Here is a 17,459-nt window from a genome sequence, read left to right as displayed (position 1 = left end):
TTCGTTAAGGGCACCCAGGGGAGGTGGACGAGGAAACCCAAACCCAACATAAAAAAAAAACCAGACAGTTCCAGTAGCACTAATGTCTCAGCCAACAACAAAAAGTTCAAAAATGCAGGAAAAGCCCAGTCTCTAGGGTATAGTCCACCAACCCGGAGGAGCCGGGCAGTCGTTGAGTGAGGGCTCATAACGTGACCAAGGGGAGAGGACCAGGTCCCCCCGCCATCCGCCAGAAATCAGAGTATCGCAGCAAGGGTACATAATGGCAAGTGTCTTACTCTGTGCCAGGTTTCGTTCTGTCCAGGGCATCGGCTGCGGAGGCGAGGGCCTCCTGTTGCCCCCTCACAACATCTGCCTTATTCGGCTTTCGGACTCACCGCCTCCAACTATGGTTATGCCATCCTGAGGGTGTGATCTCGGGCCCAGGGCTGCCGTTGTGCCTATCATCGTCCTCATCATCCGGCACCGTCCGGCCCAGCAGCTGACAGGACTCTGTGAGAGAGCGCATCTGGTGAAGCTTGCCATCAAAGCGGAAGATGAGACGGAATGGGTGCCCCCAGGAGTAGGTGATGTTGTGTTGTCTAAGGTGGTCCGTCACCAGGCGGAATTGCCTGCGGCGCTTTAGGGTGACTAGGGCTAGGTCCTGGTACAGCACAGGAGAGTGACCTTGATAGGAGAGAGGGTGGAGGGTTCTCGCCTTTGTCAGAATGGCTTCCTTGGTTTTGAAGTCCTGCAGGCATACTAAAATGTCCGCCGGGGTGTTGTTGGGCGCCCCCGGGGGTCCGACTCTGTGTGCTCTATCTAAGACAATTTCCACATCCTGAGCAACAGCCACGATATGGCGGAAGAGGCCCTGTGTGAAGGCAAAGAGATCTTTGGTATCTTCCGTCATCTTTACCCCTGGGATCCGGATGTTGTGTCGACGTGATCTGTTCTCGAGGTCCTCCACGTGCGTTTGGAGATCCAGCTATTGATCTTGGAGCCTCAGTATCTCCTGTTGGAGCATTATCACCTCCATCGTGGTGGAGTCGTGCTTGGTATCCAGCGTTGCGACCCGCTCCCCCACCTCATCTACGTCTCTGCGTATTTCCCACATCTCAGCCTTCAGATCCGTCTTCACTGTCAGTATGTCAGCCCTGAGAGTGTTGAAGAGCGATTTTAGGAATGCCTTAGTGATAGGCTCCAATCCGGCCCAGCTCCACAGGTCCAGGTATCGCAAGGGGTGTTGTGCTCCCAATCTCCGGCTCCACGGGTTCCACGGGTCCGCGACTAGGAATGCGGCCCCCGCCGTGCAGCAGATGGCCGAGGCGGGCAGAGGCCGCGGTGTTGAGAGCTGGCCTCTGCGGTCTCCGTCACGGGCTGCCCCTGTTGTTAGGCTTCTGCCACGTTGGTGATGCAGCCGCTGGACTCGGATCTCTTCGGCCCGTATTTGGCCCCCGCTGCCAGTCATCAGTCCACCGACGGTAGGTAGGGACAGACGGGTCTCCGCCACCGATTTTGGCGCTTCCCAGCTGTCGTAGGAGCGAATCATCCTGCCTCGCCACCATCTTGGCCACGCCCACGCCTAAATATTTAAAGCCATGTAGTACCACAAGAACTGTGCACCTAGAGTGCAGCCGCAGGGTCCCTGATTCCAGCAGGAATATTAAGGACTTCTTCCAATTGATCTTCTATCCTGAATAATCTCTAAATATGGTAAAAATGTGTAGGATTCGTTCACTCGAGAAGGCTGAATACGTGTCCTACAGCAAAACGTCAACGTAGAGGGAGATTCTTGCATCCCACTCCTGATCAACTGGAATACACCATATGAGAGGTCCTGGCGAACCCACGCACGTGTGAAGAGCATAGGAGGCAAGGAGCATCCATGTCGGACGGCAAAGACTCGGGAGACTGTATTATTGACGTGCATTCACGCTAGAGGGGCCACATACAAGAGCTTAACAGCAGCGCCGCTGGTTCAGCAAAGGAATCCCCGGTTGTATGTGGTACTCCATTAAGGTGTCGGAGAGTTAAGCGCGTTCCCTGGTGTGACATAAAGCCCGGTTGATCAGGATGAACCACTGTTGTAATTAATATCCGCAGGCAGATCGCCAGGGCTTACGCAAGGACCTTAGTCTCAAAATTAAGCAGGTAGAGAGGTCTAGAAGACCCAAACTCAGTTGCTGGTTCGTCCTTTTTTGGGATGACCACCACCTCAGACATTCTTTGGTCCTCTGGGAGACACCCTTATTTTCAGGCAGTCTGAAACCTACACTGGAGGTACTCCCTGAATTTATCCATCATGCTTGTATATAATTCTAACGGGAGCTCATTAGGCCTTGTTGCTTGTCCTGTTTTCAAGGTTCTTATTGTCTTATTTATTTAGTCTACTGCCAGGTCTTGCTCTAGTGCGTCTCAGTCCTCATTCGTTAGCATTGGCAGGGTCAGGTCCTTCAGGAAGTCTCTCCCAGTATTTCCGGCCCCTTAATGTCCGTGTCCGCAAGGATCACTGGCTTGAATTCATCCTATAGCACGAAAGCTGATTCAGCAGGCCGCCCGTTCTCCTTAAAATAGAAGTCTGCTCGATCTCTCAAACGAGCTTTGTACGCCTGGTCTTTTAAACATCATGGATCAACACTTGGGGGTAGGATGAAGTCCACAACCAGACCATCGAGTTTCACCTCCACCAGCGAATGGTCTGTGATTCCCACTGCTATGTGCGTAGCGGCTCTAAAATCATCTTTATGGACTGTCTGGGTGAAAAGATAGTGTAGGCATGCCAGACTACCATGTGCTGCAGACCGGTGCGTCCGGTTCTGATCCCCTCTTCCCCTCAAGGGGCATTTAGGAGTATCATGAATATAGTATAGGTGCAGTTCTGTCACTCCAGTCACCCCAATGCGTATATGCTCTGTCGTAAGCGTCTTACCCTTTCACAGGATGAGTCAGTCTTGTCTGGGTCTCTTTCCTGTTTCCCGACACTTGACTGGCACGCCCCAAGACTCGAGAGAGCAGTGACCCACCAGCAGGCTTTTGTGGAGTGCTTTTGTCCTGGATGTAGGGCTGTATTCAGTCAGAAATTTCAGCAGCTAAAAGCCCAACACGGGCTCTCCAGGAAGTCAGTAGATTCAGACCCTGTTGTGTTAGGAATTTGACAAGTGCAACCTTGAACGGGGATGTTGGCAGCACACAATCGTCCTACTGGGCCTCAACAATCACGTTGTCGTAAAGTTTTATTTTCTGCCTTGAACTGTTGGGAGAGTATTGGCGGAGCGGGGTCCCTCAGACTAGCTGGTCCTGCTGGATGGCTTGCCGGCCCACCCTACAGATGAAAGGGATGTGTCTGACCTTGCTTCTTCCAGGACAGCCTTGTCCTCCTGCTGGATAGTCAAACTCCCTTCCCTTTCTCACCAGACAGGCAGGCTTCTAGGCACAGTTCTAGGCTCTGCAGGACAGGTACACAGCTTCTCCATTAAGTAATTCAGCCTGCAGGTGATGTCTCTTCAACTTAGATAAACTGTCAGGCTCTCACCATCCCTGGTTGTACAGCAGGCACCTGAGTACTTTGTAGAGCACATTATTACTTGGTAACAGGGGACTTTGAACTAGAGTATAAAAGAGGGTTAGATGGTCCCACTGTATACACAACTGGCAGGCAGGAGATGCTGTTTATTCTATCGCGGTTTACTCTGTCGCGGTTTACTCTGTCGCGGTTTACTCTGTCGCACTCTCACATTGCATTTATGCTACGCACACCAACACCCTAAACACGCACTTGATGTTAGCGCAAAGTCTGGGCACAGGTATAGAAATGGAGCATTACATGGGTGTGTCAGCAGGACGCCACTCCACTGACCATGATGCAAAGATCTCATCAGGCTATTGATCCTTACAACAGGGTGCATTGCCACCACCGCTCTAGCTGTTAAACCCATGACAGTCCTCTGCCTTAAATATAGGCACACTTGGTGTGACCCTCCAGGTCACAGGACCGTTCCAAGACCTCTCATAGTCCCTTGTTAGAAGTTGCACAGTACTGAAGTGGCAGAAAAATCTCATGTAATTGTTTTTTGGTAGATTTACCCCAGTAACGTGCAGTCACAAGTTTGGCGCCATGGACTGGGTAGTTGCCACGAGGAACAGATTCTCCTGCCTGTCAAACCACATGCCATTCACTATTTCATAGTGTTTTTCTTCTTTTATTTACCACTTGTTTTAAGCAGGTGGTAGATATATGCATGTGGTTGGTTGGGGGGATATGGGTGAAGCATTGGAGGGAAGTGGAAAGCCTTTTCTAACAGAGGGAAGAATTGTGGGTTTCCCCCAGTTAGTACAAAATACAGGATAATTCTTGGCTGCTTCTGCTGCACCCAGAGTCTTGTGCGTCTTTTCAGTCTAATTTTCCGGTCTGGAAAAAAATGGTGTCCTGTTTTTCTACACCTGATACATCCAGGTGCAGAAAAACCTAACAACTGATTTTTTCTTTTTTGTAAAACCTTTTTATTGATTTTTGTTAATGGAAATAATGTTCACAGTACATAATAATGCGGCAAAGGTGATACAATAGTACAGACATGCCCGTTAGATGTATACAATATTCCACAGGCGCGTGGAGTAGGGGCATGGGCCGCTTAGAACTGATGTAGCTAGAGCGCAAGGAGAATTTGGGGGAAAGAAACAGGGGGACTATGTGTGGGATGAGGGAACTTGGTAAAGAGAGCAGTGTCCCTGCGAAGGGAGGGAGAGAGGAGAGAGAAAAGAGAAAGCCCCGGAGGGGAATTAACTAACTGGGGAGGAGGGGGAGGGGGGGGGGGGGAGGGATGTGACTGAGCCAAGGGAGTAGAGCAGGCGAATTGCACTGAGCGCATCTACGGAGTAAAAAAATCGTGGGGGGGAAGAGTGGGGTAGAACGGAGCGAAGGCCGGAGGGGTGGATTCGGAAATGGGGGGGGGTGCGGGGGGGGCATGTCGATTACTCCCTATGAGGGCATCGATGCCGTCCGGGGCGCGGGGCGTGTTGGGAGGGGCTTGGGGTATCACGCTGGTGATCTGACAGAGATTCGTGGGATAGGGTGGCCCATTCTAGGGAGATAGGACGCTTGCGCTGACCTTTAGCTTCCTCCTCCCGAAGGGCATCCTCTTCCGCTGCAGTCCACTTTCTCACTGCGCCCGCCCACGTCTCTAGTGAGGGTCCAGCTGGCGCGCCATTGCATGGCTATGTTCCTTTTGGCTAGAAGCAAGGATAGCGCAGCATATCTGAACTGCACCTTGAGTGTTTTTTGGCCTGCGGAATGTCCCCAGGGCGACTGCCTCCCAGGAATGCAGGTCGGTGAGGCCTGTGAGGGTGCTAATGGAGTCAAGTATGGCTGACAAGTAGGGCTGAAGGGTTGGGCAGTCCTAGAACATGTCGTGGAAGTGTGCGTACGGGGAGTGACATCTGGGGCGTAAGAACTGAGTGTCAGGATAGAAACGCTGGAAGCGTGCCGGGGTCTGGTAAGCCCTATGTAAAATGTAGTATTGTATGTTTTTGAACCACGTGTTTCTCTACACCTTCTTTGGGAATTCCAGCGCTCTGTCCCACTCCCGGTCATGTAATTGTCTCCCAATCTCGTCCTCCCACACCGTCCTAAGAGTGAGTAGCGGCTTGTGTGTAAGTTCCCGGATGGACTTGTACAACCAAGTGACTAGGTGTCTTCCGCTCCCCATGTAGAGGATAGTGTGTATTACGGGGTGTGTTGCGGGCTCACTGACCGTTAGATCACCATGTGGGCGATAGCCGTCGATGTGTTGGGGATGTGTCAGGAACTGCCCTGGGGGGAGGCCAAGGTCCTCCATAAGTTGTGCGAACGGGCGAAGCTGGCCCTCCTCAAATAGTGCAGCCGCCTCCGTGACCTCCGAGTCCGTCCATGTGCCTACCATGGCGCTCGTAAAGTAGGAGACGCCCCGTGGCCACCCCGCTAGTGGCAGCCGTGGGGGGTAGCAAGTCGTCCTCGTTGCCATGCGGTGAATTCGCAACATACATTGGCGGGCCACGGACACCTGCAAGGGGTAGGTCCGGCAGGGTTTGATGCCAGCGAGCAGCAGCCGACAGAGTTCCGGGATGGGGCCGTGCGCTGTATGAGTCTCCCCAGAATGTCTTCCCGCCGTCCAATACGAGAGCCACTGAAGTTGCGCTGCTAGGAAGTGCGATTCGAAGTCTGGGGCACCCAGGCCCCCCTGTGTGGTGGATAGTCGAAGTTTGGCGAGGGCTATTCTATGCCGACCATTTCCCCATATAAGGGTGCGGCGCAACGAGTCCAGTTCGCGGAAAAAACGTCTGAGGCGCACGACCGGGAGGTTGGTGAAATAATACAGTAAGCGAGGGACAATGATAATTTTTGCCAGGGCTACTCGCCCGATGGGGGCTAGTGGAAGGTGTTTCCAGAAGCCCACCGAGGCGCGGATGCCAGCGAGAACCTTGCCATGATTGCCCTCAAAGATGTCGGCGGGTGAACGATACAGGCGAATCCCCAGATAACGGGGGTAAACAACCTAACAACTGATAATCAGGTGGAATAAAATTAACACATGAAAGTACGCCTTAATTTAAGTGCCCTTGATTCATACTGTGGACCATAGTTGAGGGATAGGTCTAGGCATAGTCCTTGCAACATACAATAGATTTGCGTGCGGCAGAGGCCAGAACTCAAAAGTCAGGATACCAGATACAAGTAGTTGGTAACTCAGGGCAGGGGAAAACACCTGTTGTCCGTGGAGAGGAAATTCCCATCTCAAAAATCTACATTAAAAATTAATTAATAGTATTCTTTTTTAAATATCTGTTTGGTGCCAGTCCATATGACTTTAATTTCTGCTTTGGGATTCTATGTTACAAGTCCATAGGGTACATGTATCCTTTGTGAGCATAATAAAATGTTGGAATTTCTACAAATCCTCACTCCTACGTCCAAGTACTCTCAGGCTACCATTCTACACTCTGCTCTGTCTGAAGAACAGGTCAACATTTTCAAAATTCTGCAATTCTGCATTGATATGGCTTGTAAATTATTTTTGGGGAAATTTACATGTATTATGTATTAACTATTTAATTTTAATACTACAGGTGATTGAAATTACGGACGAAGAAAGCAAGATTTAACACCAGGCAACTGAATGTTAGTGCCATAAGAAGGATTATTTTGAAAAACTGAAGGACATCCAGCATTCTAAGTTTAAACAATTTCCAAAATCTAGGTGTGGGGAGGAAGTATGAGCTGAGGAAAGTACTATACCTGTAAGTGAAGTCTCTAATTTTGCATTTCATTAACCCAGAGCAAAGTCATATCTGTGCACACAGCATCAGAAATAATCCCAGAAAGACCAATCACAACATCCTCATCTGAAATATTATCAGAAAGACAAATTTGCCTCAGCATGACAGAATAACGTTCATCTAAAGCACGCATGATCTAAAGCATCATGTAATTCCAGAGAGGAAGCACACACTGCATAAAAGAAAGATATAACTAAATGTTTCTTCTGCAAACCATCAAAGAAAAGACACTGAAAGAAGACTTCGAAGCTGACACGTTAACAACCAAAAGATTGGAAAATCACCTTCGTTCAACAACCGTTTTTAACCAGTTACACAAGTTTGAGACTATCTGCCTCGGGATATAACACCTCGACCCACTCTGCTCACTCTGGCGAAAACCTTAAAAATCCACCACTTTATTGTTTTCATGACCATCTCAGATTGTTTCCTTTTTAATGTGTACTGCTCTGAAATTCTATGTAAATCACCTAAACATTCTGTTGTGCAGGAGTGATATGTAAAAACTGATTAAATGAGCACCGTTGCGCTATAGCTAATGTAAATAAATCCTCATCTTCAGAACTACACCTTACACCAAACTTAGAAAGGGTAAAATTAACTGATGTTCTGTGACTGGTGAGCCACAATAGTACTGTGCATGTTCTAATGTTCTCAGTTACTGCCATTACGCCAGTGCAAAAAGGTACGTCTCAGTTTAATCATTAAATATCAGACTAACACCTTATCCCTGCATTGCTAAGAACCTATACAAATAGATTTGAGAAAAACTTCAGTCACAAAATAAGTTGCTGCCGGAGAGGCTGTAACCAAAAGACTATTATCTGCTAGAAACATTTCGACAGGTGTTACAGGGCTGCATCCAGACATATTTTGCTCAATTCAAGTGTTAAGAAGATTACACACAATTTCTTTTAGAGATAAATACTGTACATTATCTAAACAAGCCCGACTCTAAAATCGAGTTCACTCGTACCGTGGCATATAAGCAAGAGAAAACTAAATGTAACTGTAGGAATACACCTTATAAAAACACGTGCTGTGAGAACAAATTCAGTGTTCAAACCCGCCTCAATCAAAGCAAAATAACCCAAGTTGGAGAAATAAGTTACCTGTGCCAAAAAAGATTCAGCCATCAATCTCATCTCACTGAATTTGAGAGAATGCACACTGGGAAAAACCTCTCTCAGTGCTCTGAATGCCAAAAAAGTTTCAGCAGTAAATATTATCTCACTGAGCATATAAGAATCCACACTGGGGAAAAACCTTATCAGTGCTCTGAATGCCAAAAATGTTTCAGCCATAAATATAGTCTCACTGCGCATGTGAGAATCCACACTGGGGAAAAGCATCAGTGCTCTGAATGCCCAAAAAGTTTCAGCTGTAAATCTCATCTCACTGAACATATGAGAATCCACACTGGGGAAAAACCTTATCAGTGCTCTGAATGCCAGGAAAGGTTTAGTATCAAAGCGTTTCTTTATCGACATGCATTAACCCACTGTGTGGAAAAACCTTACCAGTGCTCTGAATGCCAAAAAGGTTTCAGCTGTAAATCTAGTCTCACTGAACATATGAGAATCCACACTGGGAAAAACCTCTCTCAGTGCTCAGTGTGCCCAAAAAGTTTCAGCAGTAAATCTTATCTCACTGAGCATATGATAATCCACACTGGGAAAAACCTCTCTCAGTGCTCAGTGTGCCCAAAAAGTTTCAGCAGTAAATCTTATCTCACTGAGCATATGAGAATCCACACTGGGGAAAAACCTTATCAGTGCTCTGAATGCCAGAAAAGGTTTAGTATCAAACGGAGTCTATATCGACATGCATTAACCCACTCTGTGGAAAACCCTTATCAGTGCTCTGAATGCCCAAAACATTTCAAACTTAAATCACTTCTAACTGCACATTTGAGATTCCACACTGGGGAAAAACCTTATCAGTGCTCTGAATGCCAGAAATGTTTCATTGACAGAAACAGGCTCACGGTGCACATAAAAACCCACACTGGGGAAAAACCTTATCAGTGCTCTGAATGCCCGAAATTTTTCTGTTTCAAAGGACTACTCACTAAACATACTAGGACCCACACTGGGGAAAAACCTTATCAGTGCATTGAATGTGACAAATGTTTCAGTGATAAAAACCGTCTCACTCATCATATAAGAACCCACACTGGGGAAAAACCTTATCAGTGCTCTGAATGCCAGAAATGTTTCTATGACAAAAGAAGACTCACTAAACATACTTGGACCCACACTGGGAAAAATCCTTATCAGTGCACTGAATGCAAGAAATGTTTCAGTGAAAAACGCAGTCTCACTCAGCATATAAGAACCCACACTGGAGAAAAACCTTATCAGTGCTCTGAATGCCACAAGTGTTTCAGCCGTAAATCTGGTCTCACTGCACATGTGAGAATCCACACTGGGGGAGAAACACCAGTGCTCTTTATTTTTTGACCATTTCCGTCTGTATTTATCCATATTTATTTTTTGGGCATTTTTTCTGTATTTATCCACATTTATTTTTGCCACACGCAAAAAACGCCACTACAGCTAGTATTTTTCCGCATTTATTTAAATTGACAATGCACGCCAGTGTCGGGTTGTTATTGGGCAACACAATACATTCATCTGAAAACGTTGCCATTGTAGTACAAGCACATGTGCATTTCAAGAGACTTTGCAGACATTGAGGCTCTTTCTGGCTTGTAACGTACCGGTTGCTACCTCATCTTGTATCTTGGTTACTGGAGTTACTTGCACAATTGTCCTTTTCCTCATGTAACGTAACATTTGCTCTTGTAATGTTACTGTTCCTATTGTGAAGCGCTCTGACACCCTCGGGTAAAGTCTGCGCTATATAAAAACGCATAAATAAATAAATGCCTTGACAGGGGCCTAAACGCAACGAGAGAACTGCATCTCCTAAAATGGGAATTGCAGCCTGCAGTTCTGTTTCTCGAGAGGCCTAAGCCTAAGGTAGTACTTCCTCTCCCTGAGCCCACGCTGCCAGTCAACCGCCTGCATTGAATGGCTTACCAGTGGTAAATCGCCTAGATGCAGCTCAGTGCAGCCTGAATATGAATCATTCCCAGACAGCAGAGGACAAGGGGTTCTGAAAATGCTTCCCTTTATTCAAGTACAGAGAAACCGACTGCTTCATCAATCAGGATTGGGTCTTTTTCAAGTCACGGCAAAGAACTACTAGTTGGAATTATGTGATTACATGGCTGCTTCACTTTCTGCATAGTTATGAATTTTGCCACATTATCCAAATAATCCATCATCGATACATGATCTGTTGATTCTAACAACATTTTTGTTTAAAGCACATTTCCCAGGCAATGGATGCAGATGAAGCATAAGGTCATAAAGGGGGATCAGCTCCAGCTTCTGGTGATTAATGGAGCAATGAGGCATTAATTGAAGAAACTTGAAAAAAAGAAAGCTAAAGTGTGTCATTTGCCCGATATCGCTTCTGTGTAGGCTTGGTTTCTAAGCGCTGTTAATATATCTTACAAATCCTACCCATATCACGTTGATAGTTAAGTTGTGCCGTTTTAGGTTGTTTACAAAGGAACGTTTACTTTGTTTTTGCATCACAGTAACTAAGGTGACTCTGTAAGGGGATGCGAACAGCTGGTGCTACGTGGGTGGGGGCGGGAGGGCCGGAACCCGAGGCTGTAGAGGTCAGAGAGAGGCAGGAGCGGCTTTTAAGGGAATCGATCTGGATTCTGACAACATTTTTTTTTAAAACACATTTCCCAGGCAATGGATGCAGATGAAGCATAAGGTTTACAAAGGAACGTTTACTTTTTTGCATCACAGTAACTAAGATGACTCTGTAAGGGGATGCGAACAGCTAGTGCTGCGTGGGTGGGGGCGGGAGGGCAGGAGCCCGAGGCTGCAGAGGGCAGAGAGAGGCAGGAGCGGCTTTTAAGGGCACATACACGTACCCACAAAGTGCAAATAGAAGGAGCTGGAGCTGGCGCAGGCTAACGGCGGAGGAGCTGGTGGTATTAGCACGCCCGCACGGTGATGCTTGTAAACAACCGGGATTGGCTCAGGGTCACTTGAAGACCCTGAGCCAATAGGTCAACAGTACGTCACTGAAAGGAAGCCACGTCACTGGAAGGAATCCCCAGAATCTGAGCAGGGCACGGCAACTCTGAACAAAGGCTGCAGCGCGGCAAAATGTACTTTTTTACTCGTATTTTTCTGCTTCTACATACAAATACAGACAAAGGAAAAAAATATTTCCGTCTGTATTTATATGTGTAAATACGGAAAACCGGGAGCCCTATACATAATATACAACAGCAGGAAAACATAACAAACCAGTTACTTGCCTTCGGTAACGCTCTTTCTGGTGGATACTCCTTTACCTGGAGATTCCTTACCTTGTGAATATTCCCCACACGCCAGAGTGGATCCTCAAACTTTAAAGCAGTCCTGCTGCACGCAGTAGGAGACATCATGCAGCTCAGTGTCGCCGTCATTCTGCTCCAGAAGTGACAAGCGTAGACGTATAAAAGCACTTCCCATGTGCACTGTGAACAACTACAGAGGTCTGAGTTCATTATCTCACAGGTCTGTATCACATATGCAGGCCCTGGGCAGATATTAATTCACCATTTTCATTAAGATTAGAATTCAGATGAGGCCTTTTCATTTCCAAAAATTCTAATTGTGTTCTCAGCATCAAGTGTATATATAAAACGTTGAGTGATGACTGCGCAGTGCTTAAGATGAAAGTGATTTGATGATAAAACAGTCCGATCCACATTTTGCTCACAGAAACAGGGGTGCAAATGCTTTTGCACAATACAAGTTAAGCAAAGGCGATTCATAGAAGATATAATTTATATGAAATAGTCCCTGTATAGTCAATGTTTCAACCGTTCCATTTAATTACCATGGTCTCATCAGGATGGTAGATCGCCGCTTCTCCAATATGCTTCTCAACAATATTCAATACAACCGAGTAAGGATTCTTCTGTATCTCTGGGCAGCGTACCTGGGAGGAAGTCAAATTCAACTAAGCAGTTCCAGCTCCCGTTCGTCAGACCAAACAACTGCAGCCAGTGAATCCTCGGCTCGCTGTCAAACAAGTTCAAGTGTGACTCTTCCTGATGAGACCATCGTCATTGACTGTCTTGTCTGTGAGAAGTTGCACCAGCCATCCTGTGATGGTGGGCCGGAAGACATTCACCGCCAAGTGAAATGCTTGCAACTCCAACAGCTTGTTGTGGAGTTGGGTCTCTGCCGGTGACGAGGGTTCCCTAGTCTCTGTCTCCCATATGGCCTTCCCATCCCAGAAGTGATACATCCGTCGCCACTGTTAAGTCTGGGTGGAATAGAGAGAGGGATCTGCCACTGGCATAATCTAATTCACTGGAGAAAATGTTGGGTACGGCCTACAATAGGGTGAGTAAGTGTCTGGAGGGACACAAAGAGGTTTTGCAGCTGCACCAGTTGTAGCAGCAGGTCCCTCAGTGGCATGATGTCCCAGACTTTGCCTTTATGTGCCATGGCTTTGAAAGAACTGGGAGACCTGTTGGGTTTGCGGCAGGGTCTGGCGCTGGCAGTATTGAAAAACCCTACTGTAGCCAAAAGGGGACGAGATTTGTGATGAAATTGCGTGGCGGAGGCAGACAGACCCAAGGAATCTGCCTGGGGCATAGTCCACTTTCTTGCTTAAAAGGCGAGAGCCATCGAATAGCTTGTTCATTAACCATGCTCGGGTATCTTTAGAGAACCATATAGACCCAATCATGGCAATGCACTGTAGTTCTACACTCATGCCAATCGCCTGACCCAAGCAATAGGCTATGTCCAAGTCACAACAGAGTACAAACTTTGCTGCAACACATCTATCCTGATTAGCTTGTGTTCGCTGGCAGAGTTTGGGCCACTGTTTCCCACAGGGCATGATTATATTTGGGAGCATTGTCATTGAGACCCTCCAGGATTTAGCGATGTGCAAAAAAAAATCGCCAGTTTTGTAACAAGTCTACATTTTTTATAAAAATTCCAGTGAATGCTACCTTGTCCTTGCATTGATCCAGCGCTCGCCAATGGGCCAATAAAAGGAGGAGTCTCAGCAGCAGGCAAGTGATGTGTTCTTTGTTTATTTACTCCTCACCGGCCTGCCTGCTGTTTTGCATTCACCTGGAGGGCTTCGGACTCCACCACCAGAGAGTAGGACCTTTCTGGCTACAGCTTGGACTCTTGTGCAGCCAGAGGAGAGAACAGACTGTACGTCATAGAACGGGGCAAAAAGAATATCAGGTATGTTATACTGGCATGCAGAAGCAGTATGCATCTGTCGCCTCCACTCCTACAGCTTGCTCGTTCTTCCTTATCTTCGCCAAGGACTGTCGGTGCCCTAGGCAAGGAAATCGAAGGGGGCATGGGCAAACCATCATGATGGTCCCTGGAGGGGGCAGTATATTAATGCAGGGGTCCAGCTCCCATGGGGGATGTGGTGGGACCGGGGACAAGGCAAGATTTAAATGCAGTGAAACGCCGGGCCCAGTGGGCCAATATTTTTCTAAAGGGGCCCACCAAACGCGCCACTGCCCCGTCCACTGCTTGAAAAAAAACCTGGTTGAGCCCTCTGGCCTTTCTTTGGTGGCTCCCACTCACCCCTTCTCATCCACCTTTATCTCACTAGTGTTTTGGTGCTGGAGGTCCAGTGTTTTCAGGATACAATTGTGAGTGTAGAGGCTAGTGTTTGGCAATAGGGACAATGGTAGGGTAGGGGTCACTTTGGGTGGGGGTGGCAGGATAGAGGGTAGTGATTTGGCAGAAGCAGACAGTGTAGCCATGTAGTGTTTTGAGGGTAGGTTGCAGTGTGGGGGAGTAGCTTTAAGGCAAGCAGAAAGGGCCAGTGTTTTGTGGGAATGGATGATGGCAGTGTTTTGGGGAAAGGGGCTAAGGTGGTAGGCGGGGTTGGTGGCAGTGCTGTGGGGTAGGGTGACATGGAAAAGGGCTAGGCTATTCTAACTCCTTTTTGTTCTTGTGTAGAGTCATGGAAGGTAGATTCTGATTGTTCTAAAGCTCTTGAGCTGTCTGATAACTAAAATATACTCTTGCTGCTTCAAGGCTCCGGTCGGTCTGGGGTTCAGTACACTTCTGGAAACTCAGAACCTTGTGGGCTGGATCCATATTTTTGAACTCCCACTTGAAAAGGGTGGAGGTAACATGTGTGCCCATCTCACTTTCACAATTTGCATCATGCCTGTCCTATCTATCCTAGACAATTATTGCAAGTGTAAATCAATCAATCAGTCAGTACATTTATAGAGCGCACTACTCACCCGTGAGGGTTTCAAGGTGCCGAGGGTGGGGGGGGGGGGGGTGCTGCTACTGCTCGAACAGCCAGGTCTTGAGGTGTCTCCTGAAGGTGAGAAGGTTGTGGGTCCGTCGGAGGTGGGTGGGGAGGGAGTTCCACATCTTGGCAGCGAGGTAGGAGAAAGATTTGCGGACTGTTGTTGTTCTTCTGGTGCGTGGTACGGTGGCGAGGGTGAGGCTGACTGAGTGGAGTTGGCGAGTCGGGGCGTAGAACGAGAGGCGTTTGTTGAGCCCCCTTTCACAGGACTGGCCCAATGGAAACTCTTTGTTTTTTAGCACATTTCTGGGTTTTTTGTGTGCATTTTTCAAAGTATTTGATTTTGGGGATATTAAGTGTTTATAACAGGGATCTTCAACCTCTTTTCTGTAGTGAGTGGCACTTCTAATCAGTGAAAATCTTGAGTTACTTAAGGCTAAACATCTCGCGCATTGTTACCAGACAGTTTGTCAAGTAGGGCCTTTTAGATTGAAGTCTAATGATCTGTCTGCAACCTTCCGCGCCATGGTACTCCTATGATCTCAAGAAATGTAAAAGAAAATGTAGGCACCAATAACAATTTTGGAGGAAGAATTACAGCCTATTGTTCAAACACAGTTAAATCACTTTCATCATTTGCTTATAAACATTTAGCAACTCCCAGCCAAAAAGCTGTGATGAACTAACCAAATTCTTTTTTCCAAAGTAAATAAAATATTCCTGAATTTTAAGATAACACCAGATAATCTTTAGGGACAGATACAGTGGAGTAACGTATGGTGAATAAACTAACTTACCATTTCCTGGTAATGAGTACATTCACCGCACTTTCTGAAGACAAAGGGGCAGATTTATGTCGGACTTGCGCCACGTTTACGCCGCCGTTGCGTCACGCAATGGCGCGGAAACATGGCGCATCCCTGCAACCTATTTACAACGTGACGCATCTAGGCAGATGCGTCACGTTGTAAAGCCCTGCGCCACATGAAACCTGCGTCAGGTTTCATGTGGGCGTTCTGTCGCAGGGTGGGCGTTCCCTCGTAGGAAAGACCCGTAAAACTGACGCAGTGAAATCTACAAGATTTCACTGAGTCAGTTTTACGACGCTGCTGTGTCAAATCCTTACGCCTGCTTGAAGCAGGCGTAAGGAGTCACGCACCACGTTATGTATGGGTGGCCTCTGTACATTGCAGGAGTTGCGTCGCACTTGCGACGCTACTCCAGCAATGCGCCACCCGTACACCACAAGATGCGTCACGCATCTGCCCTTCCTTGCACCATGGTGCGCCGCATTGTAAATGCGGCGCATCTGTGGTGCCGCAAGGAGGGAATTGCGTGACGCATCAGTTCTGGCGCATCCCTGCTGATTTGCAGAGATGCGCCAGAACTCATAAATCTGCCCCTAAGTCTCTAATCTTATCAACACTATGAAATTTGGAGCCCTGCAGATTCTTGCCCTCCATTCAGTTTCAGCTACCATTTCTGCTCATCTCACTTTGTTATTACAGTGGTGCTCAAGTCCGTCTTTTTTCCAGATGCTTGGAAAAAGGCATCGATTTTGCCACTTCTAAAGACTCCTTTCCTCGATCCCTCAGATGTAAAGAACTACTGATCCAAATTGGTCCTTCCACTTCCTTATGAAATTAAAGAAAAGGCCATGAATCAGGAGATCACCACCTTTTTTGAAAATACTGACTGTCTGGATCCTACTCAACAGTAGAGTGTAGACCCTACTACTGTACAGAGTCAACCTTAGCGGCAGTAACTGAAGAGAACAGATCCATTGTGGATAGAGGAGATAAATGCAAGCTTGATCCTATTGGATCTTTCGGACACATTTGATACGGTTAACCATTTCTCTTTGGTAAGCCGTTTAGAAAGTGTAAGCATTAACGGTACTGCTCTCAAACTGACCAGGTTCTTTTTGTCAAACAGAGAGCAATTGGTATCTTTGGAAGATTTGACCTCTGCCCCATTTTCACTTCATTGTGGGGTTTCGGGGATCTTCAATAAGGCTGACTTTGCCTAATGCATACATAACTCAATTTATTTAACTAGTTCGATCCTGTTGGTTCTCTACATTTTTTTATGCCAGTGATACCCAAATAGTGGTATTGGTTACTGTAGAACCTGAAAAAGAGGCAAAAGATTTTAGAACGAGTATGACTAGCATTGCTAATTGGATGCTATTTGGTAAGGATTCCTCCTTCTGGATCACCTTTTGGTGGCCACACAGTCTCGATCCCCTTCCACTCCCAGTCCAGAAGGCTAGAAATTTGGGTAGTCGTCTTGACTCAAACCTCACATTTATTGACCACTACAATCAGGTAACCTCTTCCTGTTTCCTTATGTTAAAACATTCAATGAAAATCTTGCCCTTCCTTCCCATGAAGCTTAGGAAAAGTGTTATCCTGGCTCTTGTCGTATCTAAAATGGATTATTTTATTGATCTTTATATGGGCTCAATAGGTTGCAAACAGTCCAAAATGTGGTAGCAAGAGTGATGAAGAACCTCCCAAAATTCTGCTCAGCCTTTGAAGCCATTTAAGACCTCCATCGGCTGCCCATTAGGACAGGAATTAAATTCAAAGCCTTATGCTGTGCCCACAAGGCACTGCATCAGGTTGGCCCTCGCTTCATACAAGATGCTCAAATGACATGCCCCTTCTCGTACTCTATGGTCCAGCAATACTAGGTATGTGTACCCAGAATAAAAAGTGTCCATTGGGGAGGGAGACGTTTCTCCTACTCTACCTCCAGATGGTAGAACCCTATCCAATCATTTGAGGTCAGCCTAAACTATTGAAGTTCAGGAAGGACCTTAAGAC

At 47.0% G+C, this 17,459-nt stretch overlaps 1 long non-coding RNA gene across 1 annotated transcript in view; it reads left to right on the top strand.

Moving 5' to 3' along the window:
* The window catches only part of LOC144805554 (uncharacterized), an 87,711-nt gene extending 78,922 nt beyond the window's left edge, over window positions 1–8,789 (top strand). Inside the window, exon 4 of the long non-coding RNA XR_013605540.1 lies at window positions 7,084–8,789. This is a non-coding gene — a long non-coding RNA (uncharacterized LOC144805554). The remainder of the gene's footprint in view (window positions 1–7,083) is intronic.
* The last annotated feature ends 8,670 nt before the right edge of the window (window positions 8,790–17,459 follow it).

This window comes from Lissotriton helveticus (genome assembly GCF_964261635.1).
Source record: "Lissotriton helveticus chromosome 1_1 unlocalized genomic scaffold, aLisHel1.1 SUPER_1_unloc_14, whole genome shotgun sequence".
NCBI lineage: Eukaryota > Metazoa > Chordata > Amphibia > Caudata > Salamandridae > Lissotriton > Lissotriton helveticus.
This window is presented reverse-complemented; position numbering and strand designations above follow the sequence as displayed.